A 26,374-nucleotide genomic window follows, 5' to 3' on the forward strand; every position below is an offset into this window, starting at 1 on the left:
TAGCATGGGCATTAGTGTAACTAGGCAACTTCCTGTAAAGGTAGAGCAGAGGACCACCAGAAGGTTTGGATTTGGCTCAGAACCCATCTTGGCCAAAGAGCTGATGTGATGAAATGGATCCTTCAAGATGCCGGAGGAACTCTGTGGGCCAGTTAATGGAGGGAAATGAACATTCGATGTTTTGGGCTCAGTCCAGATGAATGGTCTTGGTGGAACAGACTTCCACCATCTGCAGAATTTCATGGCCACAATTTTCAAGATTTGCAATTGTGGCAAGAGGCAGACCATACGATTTATGGCCCACTTACTGTTTAAAGAAGGTTCATACACAGTTTGAGATCTTGATGAGGGCCACTTGTGAGCTTTGTATAATACTTACATGGGGGGAAGGAGTCTGTTGATGGTTGTATAACAAAGCCCAAGTGGTTGTCATGGGATAGATTTCAAGAAGTAACTTTAAAGACCATAAGACATAGGAGCAGAATTAGGCCATCTGGCCCACCGAATCTGCTCTGCCATTCAATCATGGCTGATCCTTTATTATCTCCTCCTCAACCCCAGTTCCCGGCCTTCTCCCCGTAACCTTTGATCCCATGTCCAATCAAGAGCTTATCAATCTCTGCTTTAAATACACCCAATGATCTGGCCTCCACAGCTGCGCGTGGTAACAAATTCCACAAATTCACCACCCTTTGGCTAAAGGAATTTCTCTGCATCTCTGTTTTGAAAGGGCGCCTCTCTGCGCGCACTCCTCTAACCTGAGGCTGTGCCCTCTTGTCCTGGACTCTCCCACCATTGGAAACATCCTTTCCACATCTACTCTGTCTAGGCCTTTCAATATTCGAAAGGTTTCAATGAGATCCCACCCCCTCATCCTTCTGATTTCCAACGAACACAGACTCAGAACCATCAAATGTTCCTCATATGGTAACCCTTTCATTCTGGGAATCATCCACATGAACCTGCTCTGGACCCTCTCCAATGCCAGCACATCTTTTGTAAGATGAGTAGCCCAAAACTGTTCACAATACTGAACAGTTAAAGAGGATACATAAGTGGAGGAGTGTAACATAAGACATTGGGGCCCTCTACAGATGAAAGCAAGGTCTTCGGTAATGGAGCAATGACAAATGGGGAAGCACAGAAGGCTCGAATTTAATAACCATAGAGGTCTTGGTAGGATGGAGGGTCACACAAGTAATTAAGCTATCGAAATATTTGACGATGATAACAACTTCATGTTGTTTGGTCAAGGCAGTAGTCAGTTAACTTGGCACAGTTGTTAATGAGTTGGTGCATGTTAGCTTATTGTGGCAGAGTTGCACGGACTTGGATTCACAGGCGGTACAAGGTGGAAACCATCTTGGAGAGCAGTGGAATAATTTTGTTCTGGTAACAAATGAGAACCATCTACATTATACAGTGCCTTAAGTACTTCAAGTTATCCTAAAGCACTGCATGTCAAAGTGTCATCTGTTTTAATATAGGAAATCCAGTAACCAATTATAAAAATCAGGCTCCCCAAATGGGAGTGTGATGATTAGTTTTGTCTTTGAGGAATAAATACTAGCCAGAACCTTAGCCTTTCAAATCAGTGCCATTGAAAGTTATCTGTAGTTACCAGAGAATGCAGACTGAATATTGGGCTAACATCTTGCTTGAAAGACCATACCTTCCATAGTGAAATACCGTTTCCTATCTGCATAGTTGTTTTAGCCTAGAATGGGAGTACATAGTTTTGGCCGACTGTAAATTCCAACTCGGATGTGAGAATACTGCTTAGGCGCAAAGAATTCAGGGTGGCACTAGGCACTGTTATGGAGGTGAAAGTAGGTGGTCAGCACTTCAAAAAGGGTAAACTTTGCAAGTTCAGGATTAGTAGGACAATATGGTTGAGAAGACGTTTTATTTCAGATAGTAAATAGTAATCTTGGGAGGGATAGTATTAGTAGTTGGTCAATAGACTTTGTGATGTTGCCTGAATATTTTTTTCTGTATTTGTATTTAAGTAAACATTATTGGATGTCAACTGAGTGGTAAAAGAATTTTCAAAAAAAAAGCAAAGGAGCCAAGAGAAGTGATGTGGTATGATAGATAGGATTGTTGTTAACGTGTGTTCATCAGGTCATCAGGTTACACACAGAGGTGTGTATCTGTAGCTAGCACCTACAAAGTCATAAACATGTAGGAAGGAGGGAAAATGCCTCCTTAAAAAATCAATTCCCCTTTTAAAATCCTTCCATTTCACTATCATCCCCTTTAACTCTTTGGTGGTTCAGCCTTCAACTATTAAGATTTAGTGTCTCAAATAGCTTCCCAGCACTTGTTCAGGCTCTCCTTTTAAAACCAGCGTCATGGAACTAGTGTTAAATCATCTTTTTATTGTCTCCTTATATTGCTCACTACTAAATTTTCTCACCAAGTTTCTGTGAGGAAATTTGGGATGTTTTGCTATGTTAAAGGTGTGACATAAATACCGTCTGTTGCTGAGCACAGGGGCAGCCTGTAATGCGGTGCATAGTAGCAGGAAACCTAATTAAAGTACCGGTCTGAAAATTGGAATGAGTTTTACTGGCAGGAAATTTTTTGTGCTAATTGTTTATTATCCGCTCTCCATTGTTCATTCTCCACAATGGTATCATTAACTCCAGAGTAATTGGGAGCATTTCATTTGAATTGCATCATGCTTTCTGACATTACTATTGCCACACTGAATTACTATATGTTGGACTGAAATCGCAGTGCAGTCGCAGTCACTTCCCTCGCAGTGCACAATGCTATCAGGAGTCAATACATTAATTAGTTTTTGAAGATTCTTCGTCCCACAGGATTGAAGATGACTTCCTTTCACTCGGGTGTTGTGGATTGTCTGGCAGTTAATGAGGTCGTTGCTGGAGCTGCAGACAGATAAGGGAGGGTAGTTTGTGAGATGGTGCATCAATTATTATGTAAGCAGAGGACCCAAATCTTTTTGAGCAAGTAATGTCTGCCTTGTTAATGATGGAAGATAATTTGTGAAAAAAGGAAGACTACGGTATGTTATAGGGACTGAATTGAAAAGTGGATCTTTGGAAATGATGTGATGACAGAAAAATATGAAAGAAACTTGGTGGGAGGAAGTGTGATCAGGTGGAAAAAATGATGCTATAGGAAAACAAACGCAAAAAAGACATCTATCTGGCCTTGTACTTTGATTCAACCATGTTCAAGTTTGCTGATGTGGGTTGTATCAAAGGTGGTGATGAATCATTATACAAGAGGGAGATTGAAAATCTGGCTGATTGATGTCATCACAACAACCTCTCACTCAATGTCAACAAGACCAAGGATCTGATTGTAGACTTCAGGAGAGGGAAACCAGAGGTCCATGAGCCAGTCATCATCAGAGGATCAGAAGAGAAAAGGGTCAGTAACTAAATTCCTGGGTGTCACTATTTCAGAGAACCTGTCCTGGATTCCTCATATAAATATAATTGCAAATAAAACATGACAGCACTTCTACTTCTTCAGGAGTCTGCAGAGATTTGGCATGTCATCAAAAGCCTTGAAAAACCTCTATCTATGTGTAGTGAAAGTGTATTACTGGCTGCATTACAGCCTGGTATGGGAACACCAATGCCTTTGAATGGAAAATCCTACAAAAGGTAGTGGATTTGGCCCTGTACATAATGGGTAAAGCCCTCCCAACCACTGTGCACAGCTATACAGAACACTCGTAGGAAAGCAGCATTCATCATCAAAGATCCACACTACCAAGTTCAAAAACAGTTACCATCCCTCAACCATCAGGCTCTTAAACAAAAGAGGATAACTACACTCATCTGTTGATATATTCCCACAACCAATGAGCTCAACTTAAGGACTCTTCTATCTTATTTCATGCTCTCGTTATTTATTGCGACTTATTCATATTTGCATTTGCAGAGTTTGTTGTCTTCTATGTTCCTGCTCTTTCACCGACCCTGTTTACGGTTATGGTTCTGTACAATTACTGAGTATACTGGCAGGAAAAAGAACCTCAGGGTTGTATGTGCTGACATGCCTGTACTCTGATAATAAACTTGTTTTAGCTTTTGAACATTGAACTTTTGTGATTCATTAGTACTCACTTTGAATACTGAGTGTACACTTGGTAGTAGAGTGGCTGGGCTCTATTTGGGAATCAAACTGCATCATACAATGTGGAGAATTTTGGGTTTGTCATTGCCTTCCACAATTCTTACACTAGCTGGCAAAATCCTAATCGCTACAGTTTAGAAACACTATGACAACTTTGCACTAAAATTGACTTTTTTTGTTCAATTTATGTTTAATTTATTTTTCTCATGAATGTTGCTTCACAAAAGGTTTTCATTGCACTCGTGCATATGGCAATCAACTTGACTGGCCCTCAATGCTGGGAAAATTACCTTGCTTTGGGCACTTCAGTTTACTTGAAAACTATCATCTGATCAAGACTTTGATTTATCTATTTATGGATCCTTTCAAGAACAATTTATTGAAAGTTTATTTATCCAGTGATTAACCTTGTGTTATATTTAATTAACCCTTTGCCTATGTTTATTACACCAGTTATAAAGCTGTGTTATTCCAGGTACTTGATTCCTTCCACAAGACTAACCTCCCTCCCACTGATTAGAAGGTTCATTCTGTGGATCTGGGGGTGCCATTACTAACCTGTCTGGGTGTGTCGAGAGACAGCCAATCCTTAAGTTGGTTGGTGAGACCCCACCAGCTCGTTGGTGACTAGTCCAACACTGGAGGTGGAGCTTTGGCTTCTGTCAAAGCCTGTAGTTGATTTTAATGGTTGGGAACATCTTGAACACAATAACTTTCATTAAAAAATGTGAAGTTAAATAACACTGGACAGCAACATTTTTTTGGAAGTATTGTTTCCTCAGATTTTTTTGTGGTTATGGTAGACCACTTGAAGTTGAACACAAATATGATTTCAGACAATTTCAATCATGTAGGAATTTGGAGAAACAATAAATTAACTTTTATTGAATATAATGTGTTTAAATTGCATAACAGTGCAGATGCTTTGCAATAGTTCAACAAAGCTAATGATGCTTTGTTGATGATTTTTGTTTGTACTCAGTATCTGAGGCTTCTTGCTTAAGTGTCCAACAATAATCAGCCAGCATTGATGGATTCCATTTGCTCTGATACTGTTCCTCCATGACCCCAATGTCCTGGTGAAACCCTTCACACTGCTCGTCACTGACAGTGCCAAGATTTGCAGGGAAGAAGTCTAAATGGGAATGCAGGAAATGAATCTTTAGTAATATGTTGCATTTTGTAGTTTGATGCTCTGTAGTTGCTAAGAAAATTTTCAACAACATCCTTGAATGCCTTCCGTGCGATTTTTCTCCGGTCCTGCTAGAAGTTCTTTGAATTGCTGGTCATCGATGAGCTGTTTGATATGTGGACCAACAAAAATGCCTTCTTGAATCCTGGAATCTGTTATCCTGAGAAACAGTGGTCTCAAATATCAAAATCCTTAATGGAAATTTTTGTGTCTGGTGACAGCAAATTCTATCTTTGCAATCTTGAACCCAGTAATTCTGCTTTCGCCTTTGACAAACAAAGCCAATGCTTTTTTGCTGGTGGGGGAGGGGGGATCATTGCTTTGCTGCTTATGTGTGGGAGGGGGAGCTGGGGGGTACTTTGGGGTTCTAACATTTAACTCATTCTTTGGGGCACTCCTGTTTTCATGGACGTTTGTGAAGAAGAATTTCAGGATGTATATTGTATACATTACTCTGACATTAAATTTAACTATTGCAATCTATTGAATTGAAATTACAAATATTGATGATTTTTTAAAATAGTGCATGATAGAGAAATTTCATGGTGATTTTCATGATCAGTAGCCCAAAATCCATATGATATACCCAAAACTATTCAGGAAACACAATCCTTGTTGTCCAATGTAATTAAAATACTTAAAATTGCATGTATTATGGCAGAGTTTAAAATTAATTTAACCTTACGCATTTTGGTTTCTCATTGCAGGCAATTAACCCTATTTTTAAAAAGTATGTTATCTGACCTGACTTCAGATCAGGGGATTGTCTTTGGGGTCTAGTGATGGGTTACTCCATTAAATCCACACTTGTAGCAGCTATATTTAAATTGGAATGACAAGAGACTCAATCTGAAGTGCTGGCTGCTACTACAAAGGGCACACCTTATTGGCTGCACTCCTCAGTCGGAGATTTGTTACAGGCCAGCAAAATCAAAGATGTTAGGACATGAGGATATAGCACTCAATTATATCTGTCATTTTTGGCTTCTATTTCTTACATTGACACTGTCTACCATCTGAAGCAGCTTCATAACTTGGCGTTCTCAGTCATATGAATTCTCATTTGTGGCAGGATTTTGTTCACAGTAGTGGAATAGCACAAATTTCCTCACTGGCTGAACCCTGTTGACTGCCATGTAGATGAACTTCAACACCATGCACATCCGAGTCTCTTGTATTCTACAGGGTCCAAGACCAAGAAAGCCTGTCTGCCAGACTGAATGAATTGCACACTTGCGGTGGGGGGGGGGTGCAGCTTTCAAATCTCTTTTCCCAGGTAATTTGCAGTGATGCTGCAATTTGGAAAGCAACTGCAATATTGTGCACTACCAGCAAATCTAAACAGCAGCTCTGTTCTGATGCACATGTCATAACCCTCACTTTGCCTAATCTTCATGTTGTCCTTTGACAACATTAGGAAGTGTCTGGGTGATTAACTCGCATCTTTCTTGCCTTGCACCCACCTCTCTGTGCTGAGGGACTTGTGCCATTTCAGAATTAGTCTTGTTATCGCTGAATCATGCTGTGAAATTAGTTGTTTTGCTGCAGCAGTACAGTGCAAGGGCATAGAATTTCTATAAATGACTAAAACAGTGCAATAAAAGGAATATTGAGGTCATATTCATAGGCTATTCCAAAATCTGATGGCAGAGGGAAAGAAGGTGTTTTTGAATCATTGAGTAGAGGTCTTCTCCTATTCTTCCTTCCCAATGGTAATAACAAAAAGAAATGTCCTAGACAGTCAGTGTCTCAGTAACACATGCGGACTTATTGAGTTAGCGCCTCTTGAAGATTGGTCGGATTGTTGGAGGCTTGCACCTGTGATAACACTGTGGGTCTACAGTGTTTTCTTCCATCATGTGTATTGGCACCTTCATACCAGGTAGTGTTGCGACCAGTCACGATGCTCTCCCCATACATTGGTAGAAATTTGCTGGAATCTTTGGTGACATATACCAAATCACTTTAAATCTCACCAGTTCAGAACCTGTGCAGACGTGTCTGATCTCTTCCCACTTTGGGCACACATTCACCATATCTCTGACTCACCTTGACTGAAAATAGTTCTCTCGTGCAGGTCGAACAGCTGCTGTGTGAGAGTGGACAAGAAGGAATCCAGAATGGATTTGCCACTCTCAACAGTGTTCTTAAGATGGTTTTAATGATCGCTGTGAGTCAAGGAGCTAATGATTGTGTTTCTTTCTGGTCCCACTGAAATGGAAGAATTTTTTTTTTTTTTGCTTTTCCCCTTTTTCTTCCTTTTCCCTCTCACCTCACTTCCTCTGCCACTCCTGGGGCAGTTATGGAAAACTAATTTTGCAATCAGCTCCTGCTCAGCAAGACAGCTTTTCCCAGGAGGATGTTCAGTGAAGAAGAACACATCTGAGAACTGATCAGGCTTTTTTCTATACACGCAAGCTAATTTGCACTGAAACCTGTGACTATGGAGACATAAGCTAAAGCTTGCACTACAATACCAGCCCTTTTAAAATAACCTTTATATAATTAGGGATGCTGGGTAGTTTCTGTATTAAAATCCTGCTCTGCTTTGTCTATTTTTTTTCACCGATGCCACACTTCCCTGTGTATTTCTCCAGACCAAAGAGCCATTAACTATATTTTCCTTTTGTTCTCCTGAATTAATTTTGTGTCACTGATCTTTATGAAAAATTTTAACGTAAGTTTTGTTTGCACATTTTATTTAGTGCTGCAGTGATTGTATGCATGATATGTAATGCCATTATTGGTCTAGTGCGGTCGAAACAAAAGATGTTCAAGGTATAAGAACTATCGGACAAAAATAACATAAATCCTTTTCAAACTCTTTTTCGATGCCTTCTGGCATCGTTCCGGTTAGGCTGCATTATATAATGCACACTGAGAATTGTGAAAAATGATATCTGAAGGAGACCAGAGTGAGGGATCTGTGTTTGTTATTTCCACCACTTTTTAGGTGTGCCCTCGATTAAGGGTGACTTGCTTCAGTTTTGTGGGTTCTGAGGTGACTAACGCCAGAGTGTGCCTGCAGTCTTCTGGAGACAGCGTAGTGGCTGCTTGTGATGATCCTTCTGCCTTTCTCTCGGGTCCCCATGCATCCTCAAGGTTCTCAATACTATCCTGAATGCTCCTCCTTCACTTCGGGAGGTTATGGCCAGAGATTCCCATGAGTCAGTGAGGATATTTTGTTCTTTTTCTAGGAAGGTTTAGAATGTATCCTCAGATCTATTCCTCTCTCCATCTAGTAAACTCTTTCCATGATGGTTTTCATATTGAATAGAGCCTGTGAATGGGGAAATTTTATGTTTAATACATGATGGCATGCAAGCTGCTTCAGCCAATTACAATGAAGTCTGGTGCCAAATAAGACTGCCTCATTTCCAAGCATCTTTCTCAATCTTTCTTGTTGCAGTACTACATCTTCCCTCTAACAAATTTCCTGCTGGAGAGCAGATAATTTCAAGAACGAATGGGATCTGTTGAATCTATGTTGACTACGTTCCAAACCAAGGCTGCCTGAGTGTCACTAATTGAATTGCAGTATGCAGATAAAAATGTACTTTACATTTGTGAGTGAACACTGTTTTTAGCTTCTACAATTAGGCTCAGCAGAGCAGAATTTTGGAAGCTTAGTATAATATGAAGCCAGTTCTGTACTGAGTGCTTAGCTCAGTGACTGACAGCATGTTTGTTTCTATCCTTGGATTGTCAGTCAATCTTTTATTTAAGGCTTTCACTTCCAATACCATTCCAATAATGGAACAACATTTTTATCGAAGTGCAAGGAGTAAAGGAATTGAATGTGACATACTTGAGAGATATTACCCAGAAGAGGGCAATTGTTAGAAATGGATGTGGCCCATTTCTTTCCGTAATGGAAGAGAATGTTAATACTGTCTTGCATGACAGATTGTGACTAATGTTTAAAAACATCTAACTTGCTACTACAAAGCAGATAACCATTGTTCAAATTTTTTTAATGGTAGTTCGTATGCCACCCTGAGATTTATCTTTTCACAGGCTTTCACAGCTGATAGAAACAGACCAACTACAGTTGACAGAGACAGACCAACAACCAGTGTGCAGAAGACAACAGACTGTGCAAAAACAAAAAGAAAAATAATAGTAATGAATAAATAAGCAGTAAATATTGACAGCATGCATTGCAAAGTCCTTAAAGGCGAGTCTATAGGTTGTTTAATGTTGGAGTGAGTGAGGTTAACCCCTCTGGTTCAAAAGCCTAATGGCTGAACCAGAGGGCAGAATAGTAATAACTGTTCCTGAACCTGGTGATGTGGGTCCAGAGGCCCCTGTACCTTTCCTGATGGCAGCATTGAAAAAGTGCATGGCTAGGTTGGTGGGGCTGTCGATAATGGATGCTGCTTTCCTGTGACAGCGCTCTGTGTAGATGTGCTCAGTGGTGGCGAGGGCTTCACTACTGATCGACAGGTCCATATCCATTATTTTTTGTAGGCCTTTCCGTTCAAGGGCATTAGTGTTCCCATACCAGGCAATGATGTAACCCAGGGGTGTCAAACTCATTTTAGGTCACGGGCTGGATTGAGCAAAATGCAGCTTCATGCGGGCCGGATAAGTCGGACGCGTGCGAACGCAGCTTTCGTTGCCTCCGTTTTTTTCAGCCTGCTCTCATGTGTCTCAGTCTCTGCTATAACTACAAAGTGTTTCACTTTACAAATTCCGTTTCTTATGAAGAAGACTGCCGAGCAAGACTGCCGAATAAACACTAAAAACCCTGAAAACCTGGTACCTGAATAAACTCAGCATTAGCCATATCATACGCCATAGGCGCTTCGATTACTGGGGCCAGCTTTAATAGTAATTAGATATTATCTCGCGGGCCAAAGGTAATTCCACCGCGGGCCTTGAGTTTGACATATATGATGTAACCAGTCAATATACTCTCCACCACATATCTATAGGAGTTTGTCAAAGTATTAGATGACATGCTGAATCTGCGCAAACTTCTAAGAAAGTAGTAGTGCTCCTGTGTCTTCTGGTAGTGCTCCTGTGTCTTCTGGAATGGCAGTTATGTGCTGGATCCAGGATATGAAATTCTGAAGGAGTTGCTGGTTCTTTCGAGGGAAAACAAATATTTATTGTGAAGATGAACATGTCAGTCATTTATTAAAGTGGGACTGTGCCATCCCCTTTGTGTTGAAAATACTTTAACGTGGTTAGTTGCTTTGCCTCTATGCATGGAAGCAATCAAATGACTTAGGATCTTACTTGTGTTATGGAAGATGAATCAGTGAGTTTTGCATTGTAGTGTAAAGTCAATTAGAAGATGGTTATGGTTAACACCTACTTTTGTTTTGCTGCCTATGAAGAATTAATCTTCTGTGGTGGTATTTCAGTAGTACAGTTCCACATGGAACACATTTGAAAATAATCTGTTGGTCTTTCTAGTTTATCCCAGTCTTTGGATGTAAACCTCGTGCTACAAAATAGTCAAATAAATGTATTTGCTTTTCTTAATTATCTGTGGTGGTTTATAGGATTCTGGGGGATAATCTTTAACAATAAAGTTCCGTATGATCCTTCAGTAGTACAGATTGAAAATTAGAAACATAGAAAACCTACAGTACAATGCTGTGCCGAACATGTACTTACTTAGAAATTACCCAAGGTTACTCTTAGCCCTCTTATTTTCCTAAGCTCCATGTACCTATCCAGGAGTCTCTTAAAAGACCCTATCGTATCTGCCTCCACCACAGTCACTGGCAGCCCATTCCATGCACTCACCACTCTCTGCGTAAAACAACAACAACAACAACTTACCCCTGACATCTCCTCTCTACCTACTTCCAAGCACCTTAATCTACGCCTTCTCGTGCTAGCCATTTCAGCCCTGAGTAAAACACCTCTGACTATCCACACAATCAATGCCACTCATTATCTTGTACACCTCTATCAGGTCACTTCTCATCCTCCGTTGCTCCAAGGAGGAGATGCCAAGTTCACTCAACCTATTCTCATAAGGCATGCTCCCCAATCCAGGCAACATCCTTGTAAATCTTCTCTGCACCCTTTCTATGGTTTCCACATCCTTCCTGTAGTGAGGCGACCAGAACTGAGCACAGTACTCCAAGTGGGGTCTGACCATGCTCCTACGTAGCTGCAACATTACCTCTCAGCTCTTAAACTCAATCCCATGATTGATGAAGGCCAATGCACTGTATGCCTTCTGAACCACAGAGTCAACTTGCATAGCAGCTTTGAGTATCCTGTGGACTCGAACCCCAAGATCCCTCTGATCCTCCACACTGCCAAGAGTCTTACCATTAATACTATATTCTGCCATCATATTTGACCTACCAAAATGAACCACCTCACACTTACAGGTATCTCTGAGGCACACCACTGGTCACTGACCTCCTTGCGGAATATAACCCGCGTACAACCAGTCTGCCCTCTGTGAGCAAGCCAATTCTGGATCCACAAAGCAAGGTCCCTTTGGATCCCATGCTTCCTTACTTTCTCAATAAGCCTTGCATGAGGTACCTTATCAAATGCCTTGCTGAAATTCATATACACTGCATCTACTGCTCTACTTCCATCAATGTGTTTAGTCACGTCCTCAAAAAAAAATTCAATCAGGCTCACAAGGCACGGCCTGCCTTTGACAAAACCGTGCTGACTATTCCTAATCATATTATGCCTCTCCAAATGTTCATAAATCCTGCCTCTCAGGATCTTTTCCATCAACTTATCAACCACTGAAGTAAGACTCACTGGTCTAAAATATCCTCGGTTATCTACTCCCTTTCTTATATAAGGGAACAACATCTGCAACCCTCCAATCCTCTAGAACCTCTCCTGTCCCCACTGATGATGCAAAGATCATCGTCAGAGGCTTAGCAATCTCCTCCCTTGCCTCCCACAGTAGCCTAGGGTACATCTCATCCGGTCCCGAAGACTTATCCAACTTGATGCTTTCCAAAAGCTCCATCACATCCACTTTCTTAATGTCTATATGCTCAAGCTTTTCATTCCGCTGTAAGTCATCCCTACAATCGCCAAGATCCTTTTCCATAATGAATACTGAAGCAAAGTATTCATTAAAATATCTCTGCTATCTCCTCCAGTTCCATACACACGTTTCCACTGTCACACTTGATTGGTCCTATTCTCTCATGTTTTATCCTCTTGCTCTTCACATACTTGTAGAATGCCTTGGGGTTTTCCTTAATCCTGCTCACCAAGGTCTTCCTCTCATGGCCCTTTCTGGCTTTCCTAATTTCATTCCTAAACTCCTTCCTGCTAGCCTTATAATCTTCTAGATCTCTATCATTACCTAGTTTTTTGAACCTTTTGTAAGCTTTTCTTTTCTTCTTGACTAGATTTTTAACAGCCTTTGTACACCACGGTTCCTGTACCCTACCATCCTTTCCCTGTCTCATTGGAACATACCTATGGAGAACTCCACACAAATATCCCCTGAACATTTGCCACATTTCTGCCATACATTTCCCTGAAGACATTTGTTCCCAATTTATGTTTCCAAGTTCCTGCCTAATAGCTTCATATTTTCCCTTACTCCAATTAAATGCTTTCCTAACTTGTCTGTTCCTGTCCCTCTCCAATGCTATAGTAAAGGAGATAGAATTGTGATCACTATCTCCAAAATGCTCTCCCACTGAGAAATCTGACACCTGACCAGGTTCATTTCCCAATACCAAATCAAGTACAGTCTCTCCTCTTGTAGATTTATCTACATATTGGGTCAAGAATGGTGGCGTGATGCAGTTTGCAGTGACCACTCCGGAGCTGATATCTGTTATTTGTTAAGCGGAGTGCCGTGCACAATCCTAATCTGATGAAAAACAGATACGGGAGCACGGAGGAACATCAGAAAATCTCCAGGAAAGCCTTCTTCGTTGCTGCTGCTGTTGTGAGGTCCAGTCTCTGCTGAGAAGAACAGGCTTCCAGTCCTCCGGGTCGCGTGGCCGAATGGCGGGGGCATCGTAGTGCGCTCGGCAGAGAATGGTGCTCAGAGAGGCTGTGCTGGAGGGGATGGTCAGAGCCTCGGAGGTTCGACGGACTCGGAGTTCGCTGTGGTCAGGGCGCTTTCAGTGTGTGCTGCGTCTGTGAGGCTGGGTCTGGCGGTGCCATGGAAGTCCATAGCGGGGGTATTCCCATCTGCCACCTGTGTGGGATGACGAGTCTATGGGGACCCTGAGGACTTGTGGAAACTGTGTGGTGGTTTCTTACGAACTTATAGTCTTTTAACATCTTTGGACTATTTTAACTGTGCTCATGGTCTTTTTTTTTAATCAATTATGGTATTGTCTGCACTGTTGTAACTATATGTTAGCTATATATGTAACCATGTGGTTTTGTGTAGGTCTTGTAGCTTTAGTTTTTGGTTTGTTGAGAGTTGGTCTCCTGACTTGGTGTGTCTAGGTAGTCTTGTTTTGTCTGGTGGGTTTGGAGTTCCTTTCTGGGAAACACGCTAAGGTGGTAGCGCGATATTAATACGCTACAGCCTCTCCGGACTCTGGATTTGGGGATTGCCAACCGTTATGTGGATTTTCTGGTGTAGTCTGTTTTGTCGTGTGCTTTTGTGATATCATTTTGGAGGAACGTTGTCTCATTTTTTAACTGCATTGCATTTGTGGTTTCTAAATGACAATAAACTGAAACTGAACTGAACTGAAGAAACCTTCCTGAACACACCTAATGAACTCCACCTCATCTAAAGCCTTTGCTCTATGGAGATGCCAATCAATATTTAGGAAATTAAAAACTCCCACCACAACAACCCTGTTATTATTACACTTTTCCAGAACCTGTCTCCCTATCTGCTCCCTATGTCCCTGTTACTATTGGGTGGTCTATAAAAAAACACCCAGTAGAGTTATTGACCACTTCCTTTTTCTAACTTCCACCCACAGAGACTCAGTAGACAATCCCACCATGACTTCCTCCTTTTCTGCAGCTGTGACACTATCTCCGATCAATAGTGCCTCAACTCCACCTCTTTTGCCTCCCTCTTTTTATTTTACTTGTGCACCAGGACAACAGCATGGCCCCTGTGACCCATACTGTTATGAAGAAAACTGCTATTTTTATATAGAATTAGTTTGTCAGTTACAGATGTTGGTTATTTGGTAAATTATGTATGTTTGAATTCCTTACTTGCAAGATCAGTTGCCATTCATAATAGAAAAGTCGATCGAAACTTCAAGCTGGCAACTGATTGTATTTTGAAGTTAGTAAAGCAATTGTTCCTTAGTTATTGGGTGTGTTTCACATCTTTCTGTTATTCCTATCTTGTCTGTCTCCAGCATCTCCTGTTTTGTAAAGGGATTCTATGTTTTAGCTTCATAGAGAAGTACAGCACAGAAACAGGCCCTTTGGCCCATTTAGTCCATGCTGAAGCCATTGGAACTGTCCTCTCCCACCAACCTGCACCGTGACCACAGCTCTCCATATCCCTACTATTCAAGTTCCTACACAAACTTCTCTTAAACATTGAAATTGAGCTTGCGTGGACCCTTTGTGTTGGTGGCTCATTCCACAAGAGGATGAAGAAGTTTTAGGAAGACCTTTCTGGGAAAAGTCTCACCACAGAGGCCTTACTTGTACAGTCGATGCTTTGGACTGAAACCCTTCAGCAGGACTAGCGAAAAAAAGCTGAGGAGCAAATTTAAAAGGTGGGGGAGCGGAGAGAGAGCCACCAAGTGATAGGTGAAACCTGGAGGGGGAAGGATGAAGAAAAGAACCGCAAAGTTGATTGGTGAGATGAGGTGAGAGAACCTTATGGTTCCAGCATGCCTCCCAGACTCCCGCCACCCTACCAGGGATAGGGTTCCTCTTGTCCTCACCTACCACCCCACCAGCCTCCGCGTCCAGCGCACAATTCTAAGAAGCTTCTGCCACCTCCAACGGGATCCCACCATCAAGCACATCTTTCCATCCCCCCCCCACCACCCCCATTTTCTGCTTTTCACAGGGATTGCTCCCCACACAACTCCCTTGTTCATTTGTCCCTCCCCACTGATCTTCCTCCTGGTACTTAGACATGGAAGCAGAACAAGTGCTACACCTGCCCCTACACCTCCTTCCTCACCAACATCCAGGGCCCTAAACAGGCGACTCTTTACCTGTGAGTCTGCTGGGGTCATTTTACTGTGTTTGGTGCTACCGGTGTGGCCTCCTATACATTGGTGAGACCCAACGTAGATTGGGAGACCGCTTCACCGAGCATCTACACTCCATCCACCAGAACAAGTGGGATCTCCTAGTGACCACCCATTTTAATTCCACTTCCCATTCCCATTACGATATGTCCATCCACGGCCTCCTCCACTGTTGAGATAAGGCCACACCTAGGTTGGAGGAACAACACCTTATATTCCGTTTGGGCAGCTTCCAACCTGGTGGTATGAACATAGATTTCTCAAACTTTCTGGTAATGCCCCCCCCCCCCCACCCTACCCACTCCATTTCCCATCCCCTTTTCCATCTCTCACCTCATCTCACCAATCAACTTTCCAACTCTTTACTTCATCCTTCCCCCTCCAAATTTCACCTGTTGCCTGGCATTTATTTCTCCCCTCCCCCTACCTTTTAAATCTATTCCTCAGCTTTTTTTTCTCCAGTCCTGCTGAAGGGTTTCGGCCTGAGACGTCGACTGTACTTTCTTCCCATAGATGCTGCCTGGCCTACTGAGTTCCTCCAGCACTTTGTGTAATGTTGTAGCTACTTTAGTTCTGATTCTGAGGCAGTCATCTAAGCACCGGTTCCTTCTGTCTGTGTTATCAAATGTTTAATTGTTTATGGTTATTAGAGACTGGCATGCAGTTTATGGAATAGCTTTAAAGAGTTCTGCTGGAGCAAAGATGAAGAACAAGTCATGCAAACAGTGGGAGCTGGTTCATGCATGCTAGTTGACTGTAATCCATACAGGAGCAAAGCCAGTATGAAACAGCTTTAAAAACATTGCGTCTTGATCATGGCGATGATTAGCTGGAGTTCAGTAAAGCCTGTGGCAAATCCTTTTCTCACTTGCCAGTGAGATGGAAGCATTCTGTGTGTTGTGAATTAAAGGGCCTGGTGCATTTCATGTATTAGCTGCGAGCTTTACATCAGCCCTAGGTAGTACTTCAAGTTGGTCCTCATTTGGTTGAATCAGTGAACTTAACTTAAAAGGTAAATTCCTTACTTATTTTCTGCTTAACAATAGTCTTAAAACTTTTAATTTTACAATTTATTTGCTAATATTTTTCTTGTTTCCGGTATTCTCTGTTCATAAATAGGATTTGGAGAGACCTGATTACACGGACTGTGAACATGCTTTTCCATTCTTCTGTTTGTGGGCCCCTGTGCCTAATGGAAGGGCCGCAACTGTGACATCATCAGTATGTTAAGACTCCCGTGGCTGCTTGGCTATCCAGTCCCTTTCCTCATCCCCAAGCCAACCCTCACCACCCATCTTCTATAATATTTTTACTGGAAGCCTCCTACATCTAGATTCTGAGGAGGAAGTAGGAATACATGAAGGTAATGTCATGGCAACTATTGCTAACAGTAGATGGTCCAATTCCAGCTGAATTTCTGGTTAAATTGCTAAAAATTACTTAGTATCATCCACCCAAATGATAAGTAATGTCCCTTATTGCTGATCAAAATGGTGGTTGAATTGGGTCTTGCTTTACCAGAACCATATGCTTGTACTCCAGCTATAGTCTCCACATGGAGAAGGGAATGAGAATCTGTTGCTGTTTCTTTTGTTAAGAGTGTCCTAAGGTCTGTGGGTAATCAGGCTCGTAGATGTGAACATGTACTATTTAAACAAAATAAATATTCACGGAATAACCGGAGAATGTGAGAGGGCTTGTTATTAGCACAGCTTTCCAGAAAAACCTCCTTGCATTTTATGGCAATCACATCAGTACTGGCTTCAACAAAATGTTGCTTTACAAGCCATTACCTGTGTTCTTGAGTTATTGTGCTCCTGATGCACAGTAGTAATGATACTGACAGGACAGAAGTTGACTGGCTGGAAAAAAATGCCAGAATATTCCCTACAGAGAGCTGCCACGAAGCAGAAATTCAATCAAAAGATTAAGATTTTGGCCTTGAACCTCCTTGACCTCTTTTTATTATGATTTGAATCTTTCTAACACCTTGATCAAATTAATTGTTGCAATCAGTTAACGTACATATAGGAGATGTTGAATTGACGTAATTGAATATTGAAGGCTGAAGTTTGAAACTAAATCTATTAACAAGAATTGAATGTATTTCTTATCTATCTTTGAACACTGTAGCTTAGCAATCCTGACAAAATTAATTTATGGTTGTAACTTGGAGCATCTGTCACTTGGATCTTTGTATGTTGTCCATCTGGACAGGGTTTTGTTCAGTTCCACATCATTAGCATTCTCCTTGTCTACTTTTCTGGTTCAGTGGATACCTTGATCTATTTGTGTGGAACTTGGTGATATCGCTGCACCCCTGAACTAAGGTAAACTAGTTTCTATAATAATTTTTGGGAAAATAGAATGAATGAATGAATGATGACCATGGGAATTTGGATCACTGTATATTAGGCCTTTCCGGTTACTAAGTAACATTTAATACTACTGAGTTAATACAAAGCTAAGTACTGTGATTTCAGTTTCCCAACCGCCTTCCTATTTTAGCTAATATAAAGTACTATGCAAAAGTCTTGAGCACCCTGGTTATAGACTTTTGCACAGTATTGTATGTCACCATGTACAACCCTGAGAATCATTTTCTTTTAGGCATACACAGTAAATCCAAGAAACACAATAGAATCAATGAAAGACTGTACCCAACAGGACAGACAAGCAACTAATGAGCAAAAGACTACAAATTGTGCAAATATAAAAAATAAACAATAAATGAGATGAAAAGTCCTTGAAAATAAGTTCATCGGTTGTGGGGACAGTTCAGTGATGTGGCAAGTGAAGATATCCCCTCTGGTTCAAGAGCCTGATAGTTGAGGGATAATAACTGTTCCTGAATCTGGTGGTCCTGAGGTTCATGTACCAGCTTCCTGATGGCAGCAGCAAGAAGAGAGCATGCCCAGGGTCCTTGATAGATGCTGCTTTTCTGTGACAGTGCTCTGTGCAGATGTGCTCAAAGGTGGGGTGGTATTTACCCATGATGGACTGATCAATTGTCCACTAAATTCTGTAATACATGAGGGAAGTTATCTAATCGTGGCCTTTTTTTCAATCACGTGTCTTCTTAGTGAGATAATCCAAACCATAACATCAGTTTTTAGAATAAGGTAAAACAATGTTCCTTAACTGGTCTGTTGTCCCACAGTGTTCTCCTGACACTGAAAGTAAAGTCACTGTTGTGGTGAGGAGAAATGGTTCCAAGTACCTCCAGTGTCTCATCCAACAGTCTAGACTCCACTCTTGAGCATGGACTATGAGTGGGAAGTTGGGATATTTGGAATATGATTTTGGGGATTCAGGATTATGAGAAATAGAAGGTCGATGAAGCTGAGTCCACGGCTATCATGATCTTATGGAATGGCTGAGCAGGTGTGACGGGACAATGGCCTGCAGCTGCTCCTCTTCCTTGTGTTCCTGTGTTGCGCATTTTCATGTACAAGCCAGCAATACTGTTGCATGATGGCCTGGTTTCATATGAACTCTCAACTGTCCAAATTACTTTATTGTCTAAAATCCAGTACTTGATAAGGAAACGTATTTCTCGAATATTGGAAAGACTTGATCTGTTGTCTTCAACCTATGGCATAAACAGTTCTCTGGACAATAATTCCTTCTAATACTCTTGGTGCTCTTGGTAACTGCTTGAAACTTAACTGAATTGTTTATAATCTTTGTGTCATAATTGACCTTGAGATGAGCTCACAATCATAGATCTGTGGCACCACATTTGTTGCTTCACCTTTTGTGTTACCTTTATGTCCTGAAGTCCTCACCCATGCATTATTTCTTTGTCTCTACCGCTGTAAATATTTATTTATCCCTGCCTGTGCTATGTATCATCCATTAAATGAACTGCAGTTACTTGGTGACTCTGACAGCATCTTCCAAGTTTGCAATCTCTTATCAAGAAGGATGAGAGCAGCAGGTGAGTGGGAGCTCTGCAAACTGCAGGATTCCTAATTAAAAATGCCATATTAATGCAAATTTGTTTTATTTATACTTGCTACAGCAAATTATAATGCAGGCCACGTTAATGACCTTGGTGACCCTTGATGGGATGCTGAACTGTAGTTGTCAATTATACAATGTTAGGGAAGGACCTGACACATTCCAGAAAAAGACTTACTGCTTCAAATTCATACATTGCCAAGAGAATTCATTGTACTGTGAATAGTACAAAGCAAATTTATGACAGAAATGGCTTGAAATTGGCAATTTGTACTTTAATGTTGATTGGCCACATTCGAGGATTTGTCAGTGGACTTTTATAAATAAGCCACAGTTGTCACTAACTTCATAAGGACATGTGTGGACAGCTATGTACCTTCAAAAACATTCTGAGTCTTCCTCTTCTAGAAGACCTGGATGAACCAGAACATTAATAATCTTCTGAGGGCTAGATCTGTTGTGTTTAATACTGGCGAGTGCTAAGAGGCGTTTTCAGACTAAACAAGAATCACATATGGACAACACACAAAATGCTGGAGGAACTTGGCAGGCCAGGCAGCATCTGTGGAAAAGAGTAAACAGTCAACGTTTCAGACTGAGACCTTTAAAGAGGACTGGGGGAGAAAGGTGGGAAGTCAGAGTTAAGAAGGTGAGTGTAGGGGAGGAAGAAGAACAAGGTGAAATTGGAGAGGAGAAGAGGGTGAAGTAAAGAGCTGGAAAGTTGATTAGTGAAAGAAATAAAGGGCTGGAAGAGGGGGAATCTCTTTGGAGCGGATAGAGGCCATGGAAGAAAGAAAAGAGGAAGGAGCAGCAGAGGAAGGTGATGGACAGGTAAGGAAATAAGTTGAGAGAGGGGAAGGGGAGAGGGGGCAATTACTGGAAATTTGAGGAAACTGAGGTTCATGCCATCGGGTTGGAGGCTACCCAGATGGAATATAAGGTTTTGCTCTTCCAACCTGAGTGTGGCCTCATTACGACAATAGAAGAGGCCATAGACTTCTCAAACTTCTGGTAATGCCCCCCCCCCCCCCCATATCCCATTTCTGTTTCCCTCTCTCACCTTATCTCCTCACCTGCCCTTCACCTTCCTTTTGGTGCTCCTCCTCCTTCCCTTTCTTCCATGGTCCTCTACCCTCATCACCACTACATTTTAGTAACACTAGGACCATTTTGTTTATTTTGTGTTGAAATAGACTTTGTTCCAATTGTGTTCTGTCTTGTAAAAAGACCTGTATAATTTATGTTGAATTAGCTTTTCTTGTGAATGCTGTTCCTGTGATGCAGCTGCAGTGAAGTTCTCTGCACCTGTGCATACATGTGCTTGTGTATATGACAATAAGTTTGACTTCCTTAATAGCTGGCATTCTTGTTTTTGTTTTCACCTGCTAATGTGCTAAATTTGAACAATTATGAAAAGTGACGAGAAGTCTTTTGTGTACTGTATTCAGTACAGATTGCAATGATTTTTCCTTTTAGGAAATGTTTGTTTTTTCTATACAGATTATAGAGTTAAAGGAAATTAATACTTTCAATTAGAAATTCATTTACTTTTCTTTTCCACTGTTATAACTGAGTTTATTTTCCAGAATAAAATGCAATAATGACTATTTTTGTGCATGGTAATTAGACAGTGCATCACCTGGCATGAGCTACCCTTGCATATCTGCATTGAAGTCCTATGTGGTAAAACTGTTCACTCTGTATTTAAGCAACACACACAAAATGCTGGTGGAACGCAGCAGCTCAGGCAGCATCTATAGGGAGAAGCGCTGTCGACGTTTCGGGCCGAGACCCTTCGTCAGGACTGTGTTGCTTGAATTTCCAGCATCTGCAGATTTCCTCGTGTTTGTGCTGTATATTTTTTTTTTGGTGAGTTAGCTGGGAACTTGTTTCTCAATGGACTAGTAGCATCTGGCAAGTGAGTCTCCCAGACTGGACACACTTACTATTAAAGAACTTCGGAACCTCCGCTTTAAATATACCTAATGCCTTGCCCTCCAGAGCTGTCTGTGGCAATGAATTCCACAGATTCACTACCTTCTGGCTAAAGAAATTCCACTTCATCTCTGTTCTAAAGGGACATCCTTCTATTCTGAGCTGTGCCCTTGGTTCTGGACTCTCCCACTGTTGAATTAAATTGCTTAACCTCATACCCAGCAATTAGATCTCAATAAAATTGTCCACATTATGTTCTTTTATTAAAATTTCTCCCTTTCCCCTCCCCTACCGTCTCCCCACCCTGTCCTGCCAAGCCCTGAATGAATACTTGGTGACCTAGTTCTGCAATATGCAGTGACTTGTGACACAGGTATTGGATCTTCTGGCTCCAGTCAGAGTTTCAGTATAATTTACACTTGAAATGATTGATACCCTTCTGTTCCCATCATTTAGTGTACCACTTATGAAGCACTGGGATTTATTTCTTCCTTCCGCAGCTTTCAAAATTTCCAAATTCTGCCCAAGATCCACAAGGAAGACTGGCTGACAGGCCCATGGTACCAGCCTGCTCTTAACCATATAACAATTACAGCACGGAAACAGGCCATCTTGGCCCTTCAAGTCCATGCCGAACGCTTACTCTCACCTAGTCCCACCAACCTGCACTCAGCCCATAACCCTCCATTCCTTTCCTGTTCATATACCTATCCAATTTTACTTTAAATGACAAGATCGAACCTGCCTCTACCACTTCTACTGGAAGCTCGTTCCACACAGCTACCACCCTCTGAGTAAAGAAGTTCTCCCTCGTGTTACCCCTAAACTTCTGCCCCCTAACTCTCAACTCTTGTCCTCTTGTTTGAATCTCCCCTACTCTCAATGGAAAAAGCCTATCCACGTCAACTCTATCTATCAGTCCCCCCCCTCAACCTTCTACGCTCCAAAGAATAAAGACCTAACTTGTTCAACCTTTCTCTGTAACTTAGGTGCTGAAACCCAGGTAACATTCTAGTAAATCTCCTCTGTACTCTCTCTATTTTGTTGACATCTTTTCTATAATTCGGTGACCAGAACTGTACACAATACTCCAAATTTGGCCTCACCAATGCCTTGTACAATTTTAACATTACATCCCAACTCCTATACTCAATGCTCTGATTTATAAAGGCCAGCATACCAAAAGCTTTCTTCACCACCCTATCCACATGAGATTCCACGTTCAGGGAACTATGCACCATTATTCCTAGATCACTCTGTTCTACTGCATTCTTCAATGCCCTACCATTTACCATGTATGTCCTATTTTGATTATTCCTACCAAAATGTAGCACCTCACACTTATCAGCACTAAACTCCAACTGCCATCTTTCAGCCCACTCTTCTAATTGGCCTAAATCTCTTTGCAAGCTTTGAAAACCTACTTCATTATCCACAACGCCACCTATCTTAGTATCATCTGCATACTTACTAATCCAATTTACCACCCCTTAATTCAGATCATTAATGTATATGACAAACAACACTGGACCCAGTACAGATCCCTGAGGCACACCACTAGTCACCGGCCTCCAACCTGACAAACAGTTATCCACCACTACTCTCTGGCATCTCCTATCCAGCCACTGTTGAATCCATTTTACTACTTCAATATTAATACCTAAAGATTGAACCTTCCTAACTACCCTTCCATGTGGAACCTTGTCAAAGGCCTTACTGAAGTCTATATAGACAACTTCCATTGCTTTACCCTCGTCAACTTTCCTCATAACCTCTTCAAAAAATTCAATAAGATTTGTCAAACATGGCCTTCCACGCACAAATCCATGTTGACTGTTCCTAATCAGACCCTGTCTATACAGATAATTATATATACCATCTCTAAGAATACTTTCCATTAATTTACCCACCATTGATGTCAAACTTACAAGCCTATAATTGCTAGGTTTACTTCTAGAACCCTTTTTAAACAATGGAACCACATGAGCAATGTGCCAGTCCTCCGGCACCATCCCTGTTTCTAATGACATTTGAAACATTTCTGTCAGAGCTCCTGCTATTTCTACACTAACTTCCCTCAAGATCCTAGGGAATATCCTGTCAGGACCTGGAGATTTATCCACTTTTATATTCCTTAAAAGCGCCAGTACTTCCTCCTCTTTAATCATCATAGTTTCCATAACTTCCCTATTTGTTTCCCTTACCTTACACAATTCAATATCCTTCTCCTTAGTGAATACCGAAGAAAAGAAATTGTTCAAAATCTCCCCCATCTCTTTTGGCTCCACACATAGCTGTCCACTTTGATTCTCTAAGGGACCAATTTTATCCCTCACTATCCTTTTGCTATTAATATAACTGTAGAAACCCTTTGGATTTATTTTCACCTTACTTGCCAAAGCAACCTCATATCTTCTTTTAGCTTTTCTAAATTCTTTCTCAAGATTCTTTTTACATTCTTTATATTCCTCGAGCACCTCATTTACTCCATGCTGCCTGTATTTATTGTAGATATCTCTTTTTTCCCAAACCAAGTTTCCAATATCCCTGGCAAACCATGGCTCTCTCAAACTTTTAACCTTTCCTTTCAACCTATCAGGGACATAAAGATTCTGTACCCTCAAAATTTCACCTTTAATTGACCTCCATTTCTCTATTACATCCTTCCCATAAAACAAATTGTCCCAATCCACTCCTAAATCCTTTCGCATCTCCTCAAAGTTAGCCTTTCTCGAAACAAAAATCTCAACCCTGGGTTCAGTCCTATCCTTCTCCATAATTATATTGAAACTCCTGCCCCACTAAACCTAGGACCTTTTGCCTGACCCTGTTTCTCCCTGGTGCAGATCCTTTTCCATTTAAATCTGCCATACCCTTTGCCACTTCTTGATTTCCTGCTTGCAACCAGGTCATCTGTGCAATGGGCATGCATCTCCGTCCCTTAAAGGTCTGAGAACCTTTTCCTCCGCTAGACACCTTGGGCAAGGTGTAGCACCTGCTTAGCCCTCAGATCAGTGTCACATCAAGCCATGGAGCAGGTGCTGGATGGTGGTAGGAACAGCTGATGCGTATCACAAGTCCTGGTTATGTGACCACTGATACCAGGCAGGCAATCTCTGAAGAGTATTTATAATGGCTGGGGTCACTCATTTTGTAAAGTCACTGTCCAGAAAAAGGCAGTAGTAAACCACTTCTGCAGAAAAATTTGCCAGGAACAATCATGGTCTCATGATCATCTCTGTCATACAACACGGCACATAATGGTGATATTCTGAATATATTTATTGCAAACAGTACTGATCCCTGTGCAACCCCACGAGTCACTATCTACCATTTAAAGACATGTTTATTTCTGCTCTTTTTTTCCTGTAAGCTGACCATTTATCTGCTCCCTATGCCCATTCTATAAGCTTTTTTCTTAATGCTAACCTCGGAATTGGATCCTTACTGAAAGCTTTTTGAACTGCACTGGATTTTTTCCCTTGACTATTCAGCAAACTCTAGTAGGTTTGTTAAGCATGATTTCCCTTCGGATCCATGTTAACTTTCAGATCGTATCACTTCAGATAGTCTATTAAATCAAAGTTTATTTTCAAATGCATAAATGCACAGCTGCAATAAAAACCTTTCTTGCTGCAGCATTACAGCCACATATCATTTAAGCAGCACTCAGAAGGAAAACACTTGATTAAACAAATTAAACACAATTTTTACAGGAAAGAACACAAAGGCCAGTGTAGAGCAAAGTGGTCAAGGTGTTGCTAAACTGTAACAGTGATGAGGATTTTGCAGGGTGGTTCAAGAACCAAATTGATGAAGGGAAGTAGCTGTTATGTAGGATTTCACGTTTGTGTACCTCTCACCTGATGGTAGCTGTCGGGAAGATGGGGTGAGAGCAGATGTCCAGGAAATAGAGGAGATGAGGGTGAGGGCAGCATCTGTATATCTATGGTGGAGGAAGGGAAACTCTGTTCTTTGAAGAAGGAAGATATCTGGAAAGGAAAGCTGTATCCTGGGAACAGATGCGGTGGAGAGGAAGGAACTGAGAAAAGGGAATAGCACTTTTACAGGAGAGTGGGAAGAGAAAGAGGCAGGATAACTGTTGGAATCGGTAGGTTTATAGAAGATGTCGATCGACAGTTTGTCTAGAGAGATTGAGAAATGGGAGGGAGGGCCTGTGAAAGGTAGAGCAAAGTTGATGAAATTGAGGAGCTTAGCATTAAATATATAAAGAAATAGTATTGAATGTATACCTGGATTATCCACTGTCTTTAATATGTCATATTTTGAGTTTTGTGGGCGTTGCTAGGATGCTTTTTCAAATTAAGGCAACAGTATTAGCATAATCTCACTTATGAATTCTATAATGATGCTTGGCACTTCATTCACCTTGAAGGACAATTTATGAAAGAAAAATACAATATAAGTTACTTTAAATCAGAATATAAAAAATTAACTTCACTAAGTCAACATTAACATTTTTGTAAACAAGAGAAAGTCTGCAAATGCTGGAAATCCAAAGCAACACACACTAAGTGCTGGAGGAACTCAGCAGGCCAGGTAGCATCTATGGAAATGAATAAGTAGTCAATAGAAGCATAGAAAATAGGTGCAGGAGTAGGCCATTCAGGACTGACATGTTTATGACATGTTATGATAGAATTGTCGATTGAACTACAACATATTGCAGGTAACTCTCTTCAAGTGAGCATCTTGATTGTGCAGATGTACGTCTGTTTTCTGCTCAAGTTGTTAACATGGTAGAAATCTATCGAAGGATGAGCAGTTGGGGAGGTCATTCCCTATTGAAGTGAAAGAAAATTGAAGTTAATTTTCAAGCTGAATGAAGAAAAAGTTCAGTTGCCGGGTAATGGGTACATCTGACATTTATTCTGATTGGTGTGGAATTTCCTTGAAATCAATACTACCATTTATCCTATTTGTTGTTCTACCCAGTGACATGAAATTCAGAGGAAAGAAAAGATTATCTTAAAGATGGTATCAG

At 41.2% G+C, this 26,374-nt stretch overlaps 1 protein-coding gene across 9 annotated transcripts in view; it reads left to right on the forward strand.

Moving 5' to 3' along the window:
- LOC140737937 (amyloid beta precursor protein binding family B member 2-like) overlaps window positions 1-26,374 on the forward strand; it is a 265,420-nt gene that overhangs the window by 5,327 nt on the left and 233,719 nt on the right. Inside the window, exon 1 of one of the 9 annotated variants that reach the window (XM_073064774.1) lies at window positions 16,644-16,834. The exons of the other annotated variants lie outside the window; for them this stretch is intronic. The gene's annotated coding sequence lies outside the window, so the exon portion shown is untranslated. Of the gene's footprint in view, window positions 1-16,643; window positions 16,835-26,374 lie in introns of those variants that run through there. 9 annotated transcript variants of the gene reach the window in all.

The sequence above is a fragment of the Hemitrygon akajei genome, chromosome 13 (assembly GCF_048418815.1).
Source record: "Hemitrygon akajei chromosome 13, sHemAka1.3, whole genome shotgun sequence".
In the NCBI taxonomy this organism is placed as follows: domain Eukaryota; kingdom Metazoa; phylum Chordata; class Chondrichthyes; order Myliobatiformes; family Dasyatidae; genus Hemitrygon; species Hemitrygon akajei.